Source organism: Balaenoptera physalus, assembly GCF_965194825.1.
Source record: "Balaenoptera physalus genome assembly, chromosome: 2".
Lineage (NCBI taxonomy): Eukaryota > Metazoa > Chordata > Mammalia > Artiodactyla > Balaenopteridae > Balaenoptera > Balaenoptera physalus.
Genome location: NC_138883.1, coordinates 51141176 through 51161299, shown reverse-complemented (window position 1 = coordinate 51161299; position 20124 = coordinate 51141176). Strand labels below are relative to the sequence as shown.

At 38.4% G+C, this 20124-nt stretch overlaps 1 pseudogene across 1 annotated transcript; it reads left to right on the top strand.

Moving 5' to 3' along the window:
* The first annotated feature begins 1364 nt into the window (after positions 1-1364).
* On the top strand, positions 1365-13417 carry LOC309656129 (polycomb group RING finger protein 5-like; annotated as a pseudogene). The gene is made up of 2 exons: positions 1365-4820; positions 5172-13417. The product of its transcript is annotated as a polycomb group RING finger protein 5-like (transcript).
* Positions 13418-20124: the final 6707 nt, after the last annotated feature.

Sequence of the window (20124 nt, the reverse complement as noted above, 5' to 3'; positions counted from 1 at the left end):
AGCTACGTAAGACAAATCAAAAGCAATTCCTAGTCCTGTAGGTGTTGAAAGTCCAATTTATCACCCTGATTCTTTACTCCAGGGAGCCAATTCAATGTCCTCTTATCTACCCTGGCACATCTGGGTGACCCAACTTCTAGAAAAGTCAACAGGAGAAACACTTTTGAAGGACATACAGAAGTCCCAAGACACTTTTCAAAACACAGTGGAAGGGAACAAGACAGAGTAGACAACATCAATTTCCTATCCCTCTTAAAATTCTGAAGATTTGCCTAACACAGGGTCAGAGATAAAACAGACCGGGAACTGTAAAACTAAAGAATGCTTAGGGGAGATATGTGTGTGCATTGTGAGGAGTAATGGTCAAACACAATAAGGAAGAGAGGGAATATTAGTTTGATTTCTCTGTGGCTAATAGAGAAATATGGTTACTTTGCATTAGCCTTAAGTGCCATCAAGCAATTGTATTATTTCAAGAACTTTTCCTGATTTTCCATAGTCATGACAGAAAAATACTTCTATGAAATTCTTTCCATGAGAAGCATAAACTATGCTTGACCCAGTTTTCCTAGCAGAGCTAGGGCATTCCACAAGTAGCACTTGAAAGGCTCAGAATTACACAGCCTTGACCACAGTGTTGATCAAAGAGTGGCCCTCTGGTAAAACTGGACCAAACACAAAAATCTAAACTGAACTCTCCCATGGTTCAATATCCCTGGGGTGAAATTTTGCCTGAAGAATTTTACTTTGGCCACTCTTGAAGTTCAGAATATGAGTTTTAGGCTGCCGAATAGTTTGTGAAAATTAATGGGAAAATAATGAACACTCAAATGAGTGGAAGTCCTGTGTCTCTGTCTTCCAAAAGACAACATGGTGTGCTGTTATCTTCACGTGGAGCAGGAGATTGACCAGCAAGTTCAATGCTTTGCCTGTATTCAAAACACATCTCTTTTCATCAAACCAGAATTCATTGCTGCTGTTGCCTCCTCCTCCCCAAGTTATCAAAGCTTTCAATATGGCACAATTACACCACCATCTCCCTGGAACACTGCAAAACAAGCTCCCTGAGTACCCTTCCATTGCTCTCAAAGTCAAGCTCTCCGTTCCCTGTCAGGGGTCCGTGGCACTACATCTGGTCTTTGTCTGAATGGGATTATGAAACTTTTAGAGAACAAGGAACACACTGGTGAAGGTTAAAGAGGTAACATATTAAATCTACGGTAAATGAAGATTTAACTCCAACTACAAGCGATAGTATTTACTGAACCATAGACACTAGTTTTCCGTACTCATGTTCAGAGTTATTAATACTGGATTGCGGGCTTCCCTGGTGGCGCAGTGGTTAAGAATCTGCCTGCCAATGCAGGGGACACGGGTTCGAGCCCTGGGCAGGGATGATCCCACATGCTGCGGAGCAACTAAGCCCGTGCACCACAACTACTGAGCCTGCGCTCTAGAGCCCACGAGCCACAACTACTGAAGCCTGCGTGCCTAGAGGCCGTGCTCCGCAACAAGAGAAGCCACTGCAATGAGAAGCCTGCGCACCGCAGGGAAGAGTAGCCCCTGCTCGCCGCAACTAGAGAAAGCCCACATGCAGCAACGAAGACCCAATGCAGCCAAAAATAAAAAAAAATTAAAAAAATAAAATACTGGATTGCTACTAATGTAATTTCACTGCTCGTGATGATGTAATTGCTGAGAAGCTGGGTGGGTAGTAATTATACAATGCAGTGTATGGAACTGAGCTAATGCCCTGAAATCTTTTTATTGTTTGATTTCTTTTTTCCTTTCTTGTAATTAATTCCACTGCCTGATGTTCGTCTTATGGTTTAGATAAAATAAAATACAGCATCCATATTCCCTTGCTTAGCCCTGGAGAGTGGAGAAGTGTGAGAAAGGAGGTGGAGAGTATCTAACCAACTCAGGGTATTCTGAGTTCCAGGGGAGCACACACTGAAGGGCTGATACATTACACCATTGGTCATTTCTCCATTTCAACCACCAGCAAGCCATCAGCACTACATGCAACTGCCAGTTAACATACATTTAATATATGTGTGTATGTATGTATGTGTATATATACACATATTTAAAGGTACAGGGCATGTTACCACCTTATTTGACAGATCCTAAATAGACTCTCGTTATAATCCATATAAAGCACAGCTAGAAAGGAAAATTTAAAATATTTAGAAAAATACCTGCCATGGGCAACCACAAATTAATTTGCTATTACTGTTTTAAATTTGGCTTCATATGCAAATGAAGGCCCATGTCTGTTTGTCAAAAGGATTAAATTTGTAAGAGTTGATGACTGGCCCAGATTTCATGTAGCACCGGCCCCTATTGCTTGCTCAGTGGTAATTTAGACTTATATCTTTGTCTCAGTCACGTATGTGTTCAGCCAGAGTGGTACAGAGAGTGTAAAAGCCTGGGCTTGGAGCCAGTCTGCCTGGGCCTGCAGCCTGGCATGGCCACTTACTATCTGTGTGATGTGGGGAACATGATTTAACCTCTATCATATTTTCCCCATACGTAGAAAGAGGATTATAATGGTATCTTTCTTACAGCATTGCTGTGAGTATTAAAGGAGTTAATATATGCAAAGTACTAAGAACAGTGCCTGGCACACAGAAAGCACTATTGAAGTGTTAGCTATTATTGATTGTAAATAGAAATGATCTCTAGCTAACGTAGGCAGAAAAGGAATATATTGAAAGGAAATCAGGTAGCTTGCAGAACTGACAGAAAAGCTGGAGAAAGCACACAAAATGGGCGGAAACAAAGGCATCGATGCATTAGGATTCCCAGGCTGTGCAGAACCTCACTGCCAACAGTACTGTCCACATCACCGCAGGACACTGCTACCGCTGGCACTGCGTGTGGCCCGTTAACCACTGAATACTTTATGCTGCCACAAATAAGTCCGAATCCATCCTTCCTCCTTCCGTCACCCACTCCAGAGTCAAAGCCCCAGGCAGGGCCTTCAGTTAGTCAAGCCTAGTTCACATGGCTGTATCCAATGGACCATGAGTATAGAGGGGTATTTGCTCCCTTTTGTTACTGAAGTGGGAGATGCAGCTGCCTCCCACCAAGATTCAACAATATGGGATGCCCCAAAACAGGAAGGGAGCTTGGATGTGAGGCAGAAAAAAACAAAAGTCTACTACGGTGTTAAATTGCCTGGCAGAGAACTTACCCGAGATTCCTGACCCATCAAGGAAGAGAAAGAAGAATGACTGTGAGATCTGGAAAACTGAGATCAAAATCCACGTCACAAGGGTTCATGGAAGAGTCACAGAAAAAGAGAAAGAAACTAGAAGCTGGCCATTAAGTAGGAACTATCAGTGTAGTGGACAAAGAAATTCAGCCTAGAAGGCAGTGGAAATAGGGAGCACAGGGCTCTCCCAGAGTCAGAGAAAAGGAGCCTAGTCTAGAGCAGTGATTCTCAAATATGCTGGTCTTGGGACTCCTTCACAATCTTAAAGATTACTGCAACTTCAAAGATCATTTGTTTATGTGGAGTTTCATGTGGGTGTTTATATGGATATCACTGGATGCTTGCCTTACGGAAAATTAAACCAATAAATTTCAAGCATTATATTGTCATTTTAAAATAATTAAAATAAATACATTATACGTTAACATAAATGACACATTTTCATGAAAACAACTATATTTTCTTCCAAAAAAATGTAATGGGAAGAGTGGTACTGCTTTATCTCTTTGTGACTCTGGCTTATTAGAATTCTAGTCTCTAATAAAAAATGATAGAAATGAATTTATTTACAAAACAGAAACAGACTCACAGACTTCAAAAACAAACTTATGGTTACCAAAGGGGAAAGGTGAGGGGGATAAATTAGGAATTTGGGATTAACGTATACATACTACTATATGTAAAATGGATAATCAACAAGGACCTACTGTATAGCACAGGGAACTCTGCTCAATATTCTGTGATAACTTATATGGGAAAAGAATCTGAAAAAGAATGGATACATGTATATGTATAACTGAATCACTATGCTGTACACCTGAAACTAACACAACAGTGTAAATCAACTATACTCCAATATAAAATAAAGATTAAATTTAGAAAATAGAAGTCTCCACGGGGCCCAGGGACTGGCCGGGCCGTGGCAGGCACTGTTTCACTTTCAGTTTCCTTCCCTCTGAGGCGGGCTGCTGGCGGTGAAGAGCAGCAGTGGCGGCAGCCCCAGGATATGGAAAAGCAGAACCACCAAAAGCAGTGATGACCAGCGATTACATGAGAAGTCTGGATGTTAGTTCTAATGCCTCGGGACATGCAGTTGGGAACTCCACACCAGCTCCTGGGGTCAGACTCTCATCCACTTAATACCCCTGTTTGCCTGAACTACTAGAGCCAGTCCTAGCTAACCACAAATGACTACTCAAAGGAAACACTTGGTAAAAGATTTCAATCCTTACATCATCTGCTGTATCTATAAAGGGTATCTGACCAAGCCAACTACAGTGACGGAACGCCTCCACACCTTCTGTAAGACCTGTATCGTCCAGCACTTTGAAGATAGCAATGGGTGTCCAAGGTGTGGCAACCAGGCTCATGAGACAAACCCATTAGAAAGGTTGAGCTTGGATAACACATTAGAGGAAATTATATTTAAGTTGGTCCCTGGACTACAAGAACAAGAACTTGAGCGTGAATTTTGGAAGAAAAACAAGCCTCAAGAAAATGGACACGATAATACTTCAAAAGTGGACAAACCTAAAGTAGATGAAGAAGGTGATGAAAATCAAGATGATAAAGACTATCACAGGGCTTCCCTGGTGGCGCAGTGGTTAAGAATCTGCCTGCCAATGCAGGGGACACGGGTTCGAGCCCTGGTCCGGGAAGATCCCCCATGCCGTGTAGCAACTAAGCCCGTGTGCCACAACTACTGAGCCTGCACTCTAGAGCCCATGAGCCACAACTACTGAAGCCCATGTGCCACAAATTCTGAAGCCCACGTGCCTAGGGCCCGTGCTCCGCAACGAGAAGCCACCGCAGTGAGAAGCCCACGCCCCCGAACAAAGAGTAGCCCCCGCTCGCCGCAACTAGAGAAAGCCTGCACGAAGCAACGAAGACCCAATGCAGCCAAAAATAATAAATTAAATAAATTAATTAAAAATAAAAAATACTATCACAGAATTGACCCACAAATTGCTATATGTCTAGATTGTTTACGAAATAATGGACAATCGGGACAATGCAGTAAAGGGTTTAATGAAGGAATTCATTCGGTTTTCTACACGTGCAACTGTGGGAACTATTAAAAAATTTCTAAGTTTAAAACTAAAACTTCCAAGTTCTTATGAGTTGGATGTGCTGTGCAATGGTGAAATTATGGGGAAGGATCATACTGTGGAGTTCATCGACATGACAAGATGGCGACTAAGAGATGAAAACTTTCGGTGTCTGAACTGCTCAGCTTCACAAGTCTGCCCTCAGGATGGCCCTTTGTATCAGTCATACCCCATGGTATTGCAGTATCGACCAAGAATTGATTTTGGTTAGACCAAGGGGCCTAGATCCCACTGAATGAATCCTGCACTATGTGTTTACTCATCAACAGATCGCACGGTGAACGGTGGGTGGGCTAGAGGGACACAACCAGATTTTCAGCATGCGAATAAGGCTATTGTCTGTCTCTAAATTGTCAGTTGCATTTATGTTGTTTCTATTAAGAGCAAACCAAGTGCCATTCTGCTACTGAACTATCTGCATAAGTTATCTGTGCTGTCTCACAGTGTACAAGTCACGGTTGAAATCAGTTAGATATGCGGCCATGATTCAGCCTTCTAAATATTTTGCTTGCCTGTTCTATTGTTTGATTACACTAGTAACATGCCTCAATCTTTGTGGTGTTGCAGTTTTCACCTACTTACTATTTGATTAATTCTTGTTTAAATAGAGTACTGTACAAGGAACTAATAATTATTATATCTTGAAATTATTTTGTATGGGAAATATATTTAGAAAAGTGGTCCTTGAGCCACTGTCCTGTTCTCAGCAAGCTTTTTGTGTGCAAAACAGTTCACTCTTGACTGTGCAAGTCCTTTTGGGAAGAATTCCAATTGTTCTTTACTTTAAAGTCCATTATAATTATACGCATCTTGCGTCATCTGTCTGTATAGTCTACCAGTCGCACAGGAGGGCCTGTTCACCCTCCAGAAAATGTACGTGACTTCTTGGAGAGCTGAAGTGAGATTCGCAACTATTTGAAATGTTGGCAGCTGATCACATTTACTTCTAACAAAATTAATGTGTAAGTGAGGTTAATCTTTCATAGCGCCTTATGACGAGCCAGTGCTGCTTCATGAAACATCGTGCATCGTTATATTGTGGCTTTTATCTAATGAGTACATTGTTTCCCTTTTTCAGTTGGCCTTAAGTGTGTGTCACTGTGGCATGCAGAAGGTTATGATGATTTAAGTATTAGGATTTTTAGGGCAAATAACATTAGCTATTTTATGGATTTCAAAAATCTCAAAGCAATTGTAGATTAAAACTGTTAGTAACCTGTCACATTTCCATACCATATGTATAAAATAGAAAAAATGCAGTGTCATAGATAAATATGCTTAACCAGAATTAATGGTTTGAGGATATTTCATTTTAGATCCTGTAGTAATCAGGGGGAAATGGGATTATTGTTTTATATGTAAGTTCTTTAAGGTCAGAGCTATGATAATATCCTTGATTACTTATGGAAGCTGATTTTAATTGACTCAAAATGAATTAAGAGTGCGCTTTAAAAACCACAAATGAGACCTGGATGTTTTTGGGTTCCCAGCCAAAACTTACAGCCTTAAATGAATTTTATATACATGATCTCATTAATTTGGCCTGCTGCCTCATCTTATGTAATGTCACTATTTTCCAAGGAAACATATAGGAAGCATTTATGGCATTGAGAATAGTTTTATATAAAATTCGTTTATTTAATGTTAATGTATTGACATTTTTATTGAAATGCAATGGAATATGTGCCAAAACATGTGAAAACCTTGCATAAAGAAGGGCATCAGTTATATGGGGAAAGGTACACATTTTATGATGGTCCTAAGTAACATGGTATTACTATTAGAACCACAGACTTCTTCATATACTCAACTATGGTTTTCTAAGTATGGTACTATTTTCATATCTAGTAATACACTAATCCCTAGTTAATTATCCCGAGTCAGGTTGTGGAATTTGTAAGAAACCAGGTATAGAAAAATTTAAAGGCAAAAATATACAGGTGGTTAGTTTTACAAACTCGGGGTGCTAATAAGATAAACTCCTCATACAAATAGCCTATAGGAATAATCATCTGAATCTGAAAAATTGGAGAATAAAACTAAATTAAGTTTTTCTTTAATCTCTTGTTTCTTAAGCAACAAACTGAAAGAACTTTACTTCCATAAAAGATTTTGTAATCTGTTTTGTCTGCTTTAGATATCATAGATGCACAAGGGTCAAGGAACCTTGGATCTAAAGAAGGACTGTGCTTTATAGACATCACTTTAACTGAAGTAATTACATTAGTTAATAGAAAAATCCAAATATGGCCCTTTCTCCAGATTATGCATTAAAGTATAAAAACAAATAAACTAAAAGTTTCACTGATGAGGCAGTATTAGGTCATTCAGTCTGGGGTCCAGATACGTTGGGGTGATGTCTTTTAACTACTTTTAGAAAAGTATATTTCTTTATTCATTAAAAATCTATCCCATATTAATAGGCCACATTTTATAAATGTAATGAGTTTGCTCAACTATATGTAACTTGAAATGATTCTTTAAGGGAAGAAGAGTATGTTATATATTATTGTGAAATGTTTAGCTTTACTGAACTATTTGAGAGAAAGTGCCTAATCGCTAAAGTGCATTTCTGCTTTAGATTTACTGCATATATTTTGAGTTTTCTGTCCCTATCTCTTATCAATGGTCTTATATCTAAATAGGCTCTTGTAACTTACAGTAATCTCTTTTTGAAAGATTTTCATAAGAAAATAATTATCACCAAAGACATTTTACTGTTAATAACCATGTTAGAGAGACAGTTTAACTGTTTGGAGGTTGGAAATTTTTAGACTGCAATTTACTTTATATAATTAGGCAATAACCTTGAGTAATTGCTAAAATATAACCAAAGAAAGGCTTTAAACTTAATTTTCATGGTAACATCAATCAAATGCAGGTTTTTCTTGCAATAATCAGAACATACTTCCTTTCAGCTATGTTTCTTGTTTTTCCAGCACCATCTGACAGATCTTAGGAAATCCTCAAAGATGAAAAAGAGATTAACACAACAAATAGCCTCCCTCTGGATGAAAAGTGAGAGAAATACATACTTTGAAAAGAAAATTGAAATTGAGATTTTAAATTCTAATTTGAGAAGTTTTTTATTCCATGGAGGCAATATAGACTAAAATTATGCTTTTTTAGTTTCTGGGTTCTTAGTAATATGAGAAATTTTATTAAAGATAGACTTTGGTAAAAATGCAGACACGCTTACTTGTATAGAAAACAGTACATTCTATTGGACTCACATAAGTGAATTCTTTTTCTGTACTCAAAAGCAAAATTTTCCTAAAGGTCTGTGGTTTTTTAAAAGTAATTCTTTGTCTTCTTTCTCAGAAATTACTTTGTTTTTAGAATCTAGCCATACAGCCAAATTCGGCAAGATAAGCCCCAGATGAAAAGCATATACACCAGGTTAAGCCCTGTCTTCACACCGATCTTTTGGGGAGCCCATGCTGTGGGCCACCTCAAGTAAAGCTCACATTATGAAATCTTCCTGACAGGCCACTAGGTAAACCTCCTTGGATAGGATAAAGATGGATGCACTCCATTATATACTCTGGTTTACCATAAGGAATTTTCCAGCAGGCTATACTCTGTACCAGTGAGATATAGATACTGGTTGTGGGAATTACAAAAATGAGTGAGTTTGCCATAACTTTAATTTTCTGGGTTAGAAACATAAAAACATGAAATGCTATTATTTTGAGATATATACCTATCCCTACAATAAGGAATATAAAATGTCTGCCAGATCTGGTTTATAAAACTTGAAAAATATTAAATATACTAGAAACTCAAACCCTCTGAAAGCACAAAATAACCAAATAATTCTGGATTTAATTGATATACCTAGTTCAGTAGTATTCTGTTGAAAAAAGTTCAGACTGAAAGTTCATTAAAATGTACTCAAATATACATTACAGGGTTTTGTGTTTATTTGCTATCCTTACTATATTTTCAAATAGAATTAACATGCTTGAACACTTCCTTTTCAGAAAGTTATGAAATTAAACAAAAATAAATTATTTTAAATGCTCATTAGAATGTGTCCAAAAACCTTTTATGCCCCTTTTCCTAGGATTCAAAACTTGAGTCATTATTCAGAAATGCTTTTTAATTTTAATTATCTTTAAATCTAGAATCAAGTGAAACATATTAAATACTGGGTCCAGTTTTCTTCCACCTTTCAGAGCTTCATGGAATAAGAAACTAATCTAGAGGGTGGAGTCAAGATGGCGGCATGGGAAGATGCAACGTTCACTTCTCCCCAAACTAGGGAGCCTGCTGGATGCTGGTGGGGGACCTCCATGCCCAAGGAGAAGGGAGGAGCTCCCAAACGAACTGGTAGGATGTGGGGAGACTGAAGGGGGAGGAGAAGTGAAGTCCGGACAGGACCAGAGCCCCTGAGGGACTTCTATGAATGGAGGGACCCTTGGGGGCTCGGATCAGGGAGAGCACGCCGAGCATTTCTCCTGCCCAATCGGCCAGGGAAGTCTGCTCGGCTCGCGAGATGGGTCCTATGCCCTCAGAGGCCCCTTCCGGGCCGCATTGGTCCTGGCAGCAGAGAAGAGCAGGAGAGGCAGGCGGGAGGGGCCCTCCAGGACCAGAGGAGTGGGAAAGGAGCGGAAGGCATTTGCCCCACCCACTCGGGCCCAGAAAGCCAGCTGGACTCCCAGGTGGGGTCACCCACCCTCTGAGACCAGAGGAAAGCCTGGGCCCATTCTGTTCCCTTGAGCCTAAGCCCCACCCCCCACACACCCCAGGGTCTTTTCCAGCCCTGTGAGTCCTAACATAGGCCCCACCCACTGCCCAAATCCTGCCCCTACTTAGGCCCCACCCTCCACAGCCAAGGCCTTTTCCACCATTTTTTTTTTTTTCTTCTACTCTTTTTTACTACTGTGGTTCTGTTTTACCTTCCGGTTGCTGTTTCATCTATATTTTTATTTTTATATTCTTTCTAACATATTGGTTAGTTTCCTAGTCTAATTTTAGTTTTTACTCTTTGTAATTGTTCACCTTTTTATGTTTTTTGCTACCCCGCACAGCTTGCAGGATCTTGGTTCATGAGCCAGGGGTCAGGCCAAAGCTCCTGCAGTGGGAGCTCTGAGTCCAAACCACTGGACTAACAGAGAACCTCAGACCCCAGGGAATACTCATCAGAGTGAGGTCTCCTGGAGGTCCTCATCTCAGCACCAAGACCCACCTCTACCTAATAGCCTACAAACTGCAGTGTTGGAAGCCTCAGGCCAAACAACCAGTAAGACAGGAACAAAATCCCACCCATCAAAAAAAAGAAAAATGAGACAGCAAAAAAATATGTCACAGATTAAGGAGCAAAGTAAAAAACCAACAAGACCAAATAAATGAAGAGGAAATAGGCAATCTACCTGAAAAAGAATTCAGATTAATGATAGTAAAGATGATCTAGAATGGAGACACAGAGCGAGAAAATACAAGAAATGTTTAACAAAGATCTAAAAGAACTAAAGAACAAACAAACAGAGATGAATAACACAATAACTGAAATGAAAAATACACTAGAAGGAATCAAAAACAGGATAACTGAGGCAGAAGAATGAAAAAGTGAGCTGGAAGACAAAATGGTGGAAATAACTCCTGAGGAGCAGAATAAAGAGAAAAGAATGAAAAGAATGGAAGACAATCTCAGAGACCTCTGGGGCAACACTAAACACACCAACATTTGAATTATAGGGGTCCCAGAAGAAGAAGAGAAAAAGAAAGGGTCTGAGAAGATGTTTGAAGAGATTATAATGGAAAACTTCCCTAACATGGGAGAGGAAATAGTCACCCAAGTCCAGGAAACACAGAGAGTACCATACAGGATAAACCCTAGGAGAAACACGCCAAGACACATATTAATCAAACTAACAAAAATTAAATTCAAAGAAAAAATATTAAAAGCAGCAAGGGGAAAACAAAAAATAACATACAAAGGAATCCCCATAAGGTTATCAGCTGATTTTTCAGCAGAAACTCTGCAGGCCAGAAGGGAGCGGCAGGACATACTTAAAGTGATGAAAAAGAAAAACCTACAACACAGATTACTCTACCCAGCAAGGATCTCATTCAGATTTGACGGAGAATTCAGAAGTTTTTAAGACAAGCAAAAGCTAAGAGAATTCAGCACCACCAAACCAGCTTTACAACAAATGTTAAAGAAATTTCTCTAGGCAGGAAACACAAGAGAAGAAAAAGACCCACAAAAACAAACCCAAAACAATTAAGAAAATGGTAATAGGAACATACATATCGATAATAACCTTGAATGTAAATGGATTAAATGCCCCAACCAAAAGAGACAGACTGGCTGAACGGTTACAAAAACAAGACCCATGTATATGCTGTCTACAAGAGACTCACTTCAGACCTAGGGACACATACAGACTGAAAGTGAAGGGATGGAAAAAGATATTCCATGCAAATGGAAATCAAAAGAAAGCTCGAGTAGCAATACTCATATCAGATAAAATAGACTTTACAATAAAGACTGTTATAAGAGATAAGGAAGGACACTACATAATGATCAAGAGATCAATCCAAGAAGAAGATATAACAATTATAAATGTTTATGCTCCCAAAATAGGAGCACCTCAATACATAAGGCAAATGCTAACAACCATGAAAGGAGAAATCGACAGTAACACAATAATAGCAGGGGACTTTAGCACCCCACTTACACCAATGGGCAGATTATCCAAAATGAAAATAAATAAGGAAACACAAGCTTTAAATGACACAGTAGACCAGAGAGGTTTAATTGATATTTATAGAACATTCCCCCTAAAAGTGGCAGAATACACTTTCTTCTCAAGTACACATGGAACATTCTCCAGGATAGATCACATCTTGGGTTACAAATCAAGCCTTGGAAAATTTAAGAAAATGGAAATTGTATCAAGCATCTTTTCTGACCACAACGCTATGAGACTGGAAATCAATTACAGGAAAAAAAACTGTAAAAAACACAAATAGATGGAGGCTAAACAATACACTACTAAATAACCAAGAGATCACTGAAGAAATCAGAGAGGAAATCAAAAAATACATAGAAACAAATGACAACAAAAACATGATGACCCAAAACCTATGGGACTCAGCAAAAGCAGTTCTAAGAAGGAAGTTTATAGCAATACAATCTTACCTCAAGAAACAACAAAAGTCTCAAATAAACAATCTAACCCTACACCTAAAGCAACTAGAGAAAGAAGAACAAAGAAAACCCAAAGTCAGTAAAAGGAAAGAAATCATAAAGATCAGAGCAGAAATAAATGAAATAGAAATGAAAAAAACAATAGCAAAGATCAATAGAACTAAAAGCTGGTTCTTTGAGAAGATAAACAAAATTGATAAACCCTTATTCAGCCTCATCAAGAAAAAAAGGGAGAGGACACAAATCAATAAAATTAGAAATGAAAAAGGAGAAGTTACAACTGACACCACAGAAATACAAAGGATTATAAAAGACTACTACAAACAACTATATGCCAATAAAATGGACAACCACGACGAAATGGACAAATCCTTGGAAAGGTACAATTTTTCCAAGACTTAACCAGGAAGAACTAGAAAATATAAACAGACCTATAACAAGTAATGAAATTGAAACTGTAACTAAAAATCTTCCAACAAACAAAAGTCAAGGACCAGATGGCTTCACAGGTGAAATCTATCAAACATTTAGAGAAGTGCTAACACCTATCCTTCTCAAACTCTTCCAAAAAATTCCAGAGTGAGGAACACTCCCAAATTCATTCTACAAAGCCAACAACACCCTGATACCAAAACCAGAGAAAGACATCACAAAAAAAGAAAATTATAGACCAATATCACTGATGAACATAGATGCAAAAATCCTGAACAAATTACTAGCAAACAAAATCCAACAACATATTAAAAGGATCATACACCATGATCAAATGGGATTTATCCCAGGGATGCAAGGATTCCTCAATATACACAAATTAATCAATGTGATACACCATAATAACAAACTAAGGAATAAAAACCATATGATCATCTCAATAGACGCAGAAAAAGCTTTTGACAAAATTCAACACCCATTTATGATAAAAACTCTCCAGAAAATGGGCATAGACTCAGAAATGGGCTACCTCAACATAATAAAGGCCATATATGACAAACCCACAGCAAACATCATACTCAGTGGTGAAAAACTGAAAGCATTTCCACTAAGATCAGGACCAAGACAAGGATGTCCACTCTTGCCACTATTATTCAACATAGTTATAGAAGTCCTAGCCACAGCAATCAGAGAAGAAAAAGAAATAAAAGGAATACAAATCAGAAAAGAAGAAGTAAAGTAAAATGGTCACTGTCTGCAGATTACATGATACCATACATAGAAAATCCTAAAGATGCCACCAGAAAACTACTAGAACTAATCAATGAATTTGGTAAGGTTGCAGGATACAAAATTAATGCACAGAAATCTCTGGCATTCCTATACACCAACAACGAAAAATCAGAAAGAGAAATTAAGGAAACACTCCCATTTACCACTGCAACAAAAATAATAAAATACCTAGGAATAAACCTACAAAAGGAGGCAAAAGACTTGTACTCAGAAAACTGTAAAACAATGGTGAAAGAAGTCAAAGATGACATAAACAGATGGAGAAATATACCATGTTCTTGGATTGGAAGAATCAATATTGTGAAAATGACTATACTACCCAAAGCAATCTACAGATTCATGCAATCCCTATCAAACTACCAACGGCACTCTTCACAGAATTAGAACAAAAATTTTTTTAATTCGTATGGAAACACAAAAGACCCCGAATAGCCAAAGCAATCTTGAGAAAGAAAAATGGAGCTGGAGGAATCAGGCTCCCCAACTTCAAACTATACCACAAATCTACAGTAATCAAGACAGTATGGTACTGGCACAAAACAGAAGTATAGATAAATGGTACAGGATAGAAAGCCCAGAGATAAACCCACGTACATGTGGTCACCTAATTTACAACAAAGGAGGCAAGAACGTACGATGGAGAAAAGACAGCCTCTTCAATAAGTGGTGCTGGGAAACTGGACAGCTAAATGTAAAAGAATGAAATTAGAACACTCCCTAACACCACACACAAAAATAAACACCAAATGGATTAAAGACCTAAATGTAAGGTTAGACACTATAAAACTCTTAGAGGAAAACATAGGAAAAACACTCTTTGACATAAACCACAGCAAGATCTTTTTTGACCCACCTCCTAGAGTAATGAAAATAAAAACAAAAATAAACAAATGGGACCTAATGAAACTTAAAAGCTTTTGCACAGCAAAGGAAACCATAAACAAGACGAAAAGACAACCCTCAGAATGGGAGAAAATATTTGCAAATGAAACAACGGACAAAGGGTTAATCTCCAAAATATACAAACAGCTCATGGAGCTCAATATCAAAAAAACAAACAACTGAATTAAAAACTGGGCAGAAGACCTAAAGACATTTCACCAAAGAAGACATACAGATGGCCAAAGGCACATGAAAAGATGCTCAACATCACTAATTATTAGAGAAATGCAAATCAAAACTACAATGAGGTACCACTTCACACCAGTCAGAATGGCCATTATCAAAAAATCTAGAAACAATAAATGCTGGAAAGGGTGTGGTGAAAAGGGAACCCTCTTGCACTGTTGGTGGGAATGTAAATTGATACAACCACTATGGAGAACAGTATGGAGGTTCTTTAAAAAAATAAAAATAGAACTACCATATGACCCAGCAATCCCACTACTGGGCATATACCCTGAGAAAACCATAATTCAAAAAGAGTCATGTACCACAATGTTCATTGCAGCACTATTTACAATAGCCAGGACATGGAAGCAACCTAAATGTCCATCGACAGATGAATGGATAAAGAAGAAGTGGCACATATATACAATGGAATATTACGCAGCCACAAAAAGGAACGAAATTGAGTTATTTGTAGTGAGGTGGATGGACCTAGAGTCTGTCATACAGAGTAAGTAAGTCAGAAAGAGAAAAACAAATACCGTATGCTAACACATATATATGGAATCTAAAAAAAATAAAATGGTACTGATGAACCTAGTGGCAGGACAGGAATAAAGATGCAGACATAGAGAATGTGCTTGAGGACATGGGGAAGGGGAAGCTGTGACAAAGTGAGAGAGTGGCATGGACATATATACACTACCAAACGTAAAATAGATAGCTAGTGGGAAGCAGCCACATAGCACAGGGAGATCAGCTCAGTGCTTTGTGACCACCTGGAGGGGTGGGATAGGGAGGTTGGGAGGGAGGCTCAAGAGGAAAGGGATATTGGGATGTATGTATGCATATAGCTGATTCACTTTGTTGTACAACAGAAACTAACATAGTACTGCGAAACAATTATACTCCAATAAAGATGTATTAAATAAATAAATAAAAACATTCATTCTTCAAAAAAAAAAAGAAAATAGACTAATCTAATACAAACTGAAGCTTAAATATTTCTGGGCAATGCAGAGACAGTGAAGAGATTATTTATCCGTGGACTTGACATCAGTCCAGCAGAGCAGGAGTTCTGCACATTAGAAATGGAATGGGATCAGCCTAACATTGTTTGGGGTTGGTTTTCTTTTGCTGTATTTTTTTGAATGGGGATGGGGGCCCAAGTGTCCTTATGAAGCTGTGGTCGACAAGAGCTTGTGAGGGAGCACCAGTGTTCTGCTGCATTCCTGTATCTGGCAACACAACAGCAAGTACCAATTTTTAATAGAGTAGCCCTCACATTAAATAAAACCATCATAGACTATATTGTACAGTTATGTTGCTAAAACAAAATTTCAAAATTTTCTTTTGAAATATAAAATATTTTAAGCTTTTTTTTTTGGTCAAAAGTGGTAACATCTTAATACAGATAAAAACCTTTTTGTGGTTGTAAGATTTAGCTTATAAATCATTCCAATTGAAGTGAAAGATTACCAGGTCATTATTAATGACTTAGTCTATTAAGAATATATGTATTTTTGTAAAGGAAAAGCACTTGTAGATATTTAATCAGTACTATATGTCTGTTTTGCAGAAATAAAATACTGCTTAGAGATTCTCTTTAAATATTTTTTATTTTTGTGCTCAAATGTATTTTGTGTTGATCTATGGAATGTTCTGTACAAAGCTGTATGGTTGCACTGTTGGGCTAGATACTTTTTTTGGTTAAGATCTGGACTTAGCCAAGTATATTTGCCCATGTTAAAAATAGTACCTTTGTTATTAAAAATTTGACTGCATAAAAAAGAAAGAAGTCTCTTATCTGCTTCTATATTCAATCTGTCATGGTATCAACTATGAAGCCTCTGGAAAACTCCAATTGTGAGATAATGAGTAACAAAACAAGCTAAAAAGACAGTACAGGCTTCACAAGGAACTACAAAAGATGGTCTTTGATGATAATCTTAACAACACATTCTCACCTCACATATATATAGCACCTTGTTATTCACAAGAGCATTTTCACATACGCATTATATTTGATTCTCACTCACCACAGTCTTGTGAGGCATTATTTCCATTTTATAAACAAGGACTCTGAAGTTCAGAGAAGTTAGCTGACATGCCCAGGATTACATAGTTTGTAAGTAGACAAGCTGGATGCCACATTCCCACCACTACCCCAAATTGAAAAAGTGATTTTTATTATCAGGGAAACACTGATGTAGTCTTCTTCATTTTCTAGACAGGAATCCAAAACCCAGAGTTTAGAAAGCGACCTGCCCTTGATCCGTAAGAAGGAGCAGAAATGGATCCCAGACTTACTGGCTCTAAATTGGGCTTTGGTAGCTAATTAAGCCTATGTCAGAGTTTAAAAAAAAAAAAAAAAAAAACTCTGTGAAACTTTTTTCCAAAAAAGAGCTGATTCTAAATCCATTCAGTAGATAAATAGCTGCTTGGTAGATACAGGCAGTGGATACATTTGGTCTTTCCCTCTTAGTCTCATTCACATATTAAAAACTTGGGGGGCGGTGGCTATGACAATGGACCTAAAGATAAGCAATGAGTAGAATTTTCTAGCTTCTATTGATCTAAAGATAAGCAATGAGTAGAAGTTTCCAGGTCCTAGGTTTCTTGTTTATTTGTTTTTTAATATAACTATTGTAGCTGCCATTTATTGAGTACTAGGCTTAAAGTTTTGCCTTGATTATTGTCATTCTCACAATAATATAAAGTAGGCGGTAGCCCCTTCATCCATTCCATAAACAAGCATGAACAAATCCTCACTAAAGTAATCAGTGAGAAAAGCAGAAGGAAGGTGGAAAGTTTGATAAGATACTCACTTTTATAATCTGATTACCAGATACCTTTGTGACTCAATCATGATGCCTTTAGTTGACTGAGAGACAGAAAGGGAAGAAAGAAAGCGGGAGGCATGGAGGCAGGAATGGAGGGAGGATGGGAGGGAGGGAGGGAGGGAGGAAGGAAATAAATAATGACTGGGATGGCTTAAATAATAAAGATATTTATTATCTTAGATATTAAGATGTACCAAGGTGGGGCATCTTCAGGATAGGCTAACTCAGAAGTTAAATGATGTCATAGATATTCCATTTCCTTCCCTGCCTCCACTCTGACATCTTCAGTATGTCAACTGCCCTCGTGGCCTCAGGATGGCTGCCAGAGTTCCAGATGTCATATGTAGATACAACTTCAAAAAGAAAAAAAGGGACTGTTTCTTCCTATGCCTCTTTACAACAGCAAAATAAATTTTCCCAAAAGCCTACATGCAGACTTCATCTCACATCTCAGTACCTTTTCCTAAACATTACTGGTGAGAAGAATGTGGCCCAAAGATGAGCTGAGACAACCAACATTTATTTCTGTAATTGGGGATAGATCAGCTTTCAATGAGACCACTTTGGAGGGGTCTATCAGAAAAGAAGGGTGAAGTGAGTTACAGTAGTTGCTGCATTTTAGAGTTTTTCCACTTAAGAATTCAGTCACTACATTTTTGGTGGTGGGTGGGTGGAAATACAATGCTGACATAAACACTGTCCCATAGAAACAGACACCTGGAGCCAAGCATTAAAGCTGTGCTTTTTGAATATAATATTAATAAATGTAGGTGACTGGTTTTGATATAATGGAGCTAAGTAATTGCCAATTTACTAAATGTAACATGTTAATTTTTTCAGTGTCTTCCATATAAAAGTTGTCATTAAACAACCCTCCAGAGCCCCATTAAAATCACTGAATGTAAGCAAATTCAATTAGTGCTCACGTTCCAGGCAGAGTGTGCTATTCATATTAGGTCTGTAGATGTGGTAACAGAAGCATTAAGGAGTGCCCAAAAGCAATTTGGAGAACAAATGACAGGGAATGGGGCAACTAAGAATGGGGAGGAAAAAATGTGATTAATTTTTATGAAAGAAAAACCATGAAAACATAATTATGAGCGACATTATATAAGCCAGGCCCTCAGTGGGCAATAAACCACTCTCAGATCCTTAAGTAGCTAAATAATCACCATCTTGGCTATAAATCATCACCAGACTAAACATCAGTCAGTAAAAGCTTCCTTGTTCCTAGGGTCAATGAATTTAGTACCTTTGATTGCAACTGATTACCTTTATTTTTAAGAAAACAAAAGCAAAAAAGTATACCAGGTTCTGCAAAAGATGTTAGCCAAAGTGGCAGTGGTTACATCTGAGATCACTGTACATCGATTCTTTCCAGTAACTAGGTAAGAATTACACTGCATGCTAGAGAATACCAGTCACCTTGAAAAACCTAAAAAAAAACTAGAACAAAACCCTGTTCTCCTTCCTCTAAGAAAATCTCAAATATATAGAAGCAATCTAAGGCAGCTTTTAGTTCATTACCACTCTCTCACTCAATGAAACCTCTAAACATAAACATAGCAACTGACAATAATAAATTCAGGTATTAAAGCATGAAAAGCTAAAGAGTAGCTGCCTCCTCTACAGCCCCGCCCCCAAAGAGGGCTTTCCTCTTCCTTCCCGAGGCAAGTGACTTTGCAGATAGATCACTATCTTGGAGATACTTTTATGCCCTACACAGGGGGTAATTTCCATTTCTCTGTGTGACTCAACATGTCCTGACTAAATATGCCAGACAGACTTCAAGGTGACCCCATGATCCTGCCTCCTGGTTTTCTTGCCCTCTCTGTTTGAGTGTGGGCAGGACCTGTGACCTGCTTCTCACCAACAGACTACGGCAAAGGTGATGTGATGTCACTCCTGAGATTATGTTACGTCAATTTCCATCTTGCTAACAGACTTGCTGCTTTCTCTCTCTCTAGCTGGTTTTGAAGATGTGAACTGCCATGTTGTGAGAAATCCCATATAAATAGTGTGGCAGGGAACTATAAGGGCTCCAGAAGCTGTGGTCAGCTCAGCAACAGCCAGTAACATGGTGGAGCTCTCAGTCTTCCAATCGCAAGAAGTGAAATTTGTCAGTTTCCTGAGTGAGCTTGGAAAATGATCCTTTGCCCTGGCCAACACTCTGATTGTATTATTCCTGAGGACCCAGCTAGGTCTTGCCTAGACTCCCAACCCACAGAAACTGTGAGATGATAAATGTGTGCTGTTTTAAGCCACTAAATCTGTGGTAGTTTGTTACACAGCAATAGAAAATTAATACACTAACCAGACCTAAAATAAGAGGACTTCAGTTGGTAGAGATGCCAAACCAGGATATTAGACCAGTTCTGCACCAGACTTCACCAGCAATACATTGCTTTGTACCCCATGTTTTCTCTTCCTCAAAATCTTACTGACTCAGTTTGGTGGGTTAAT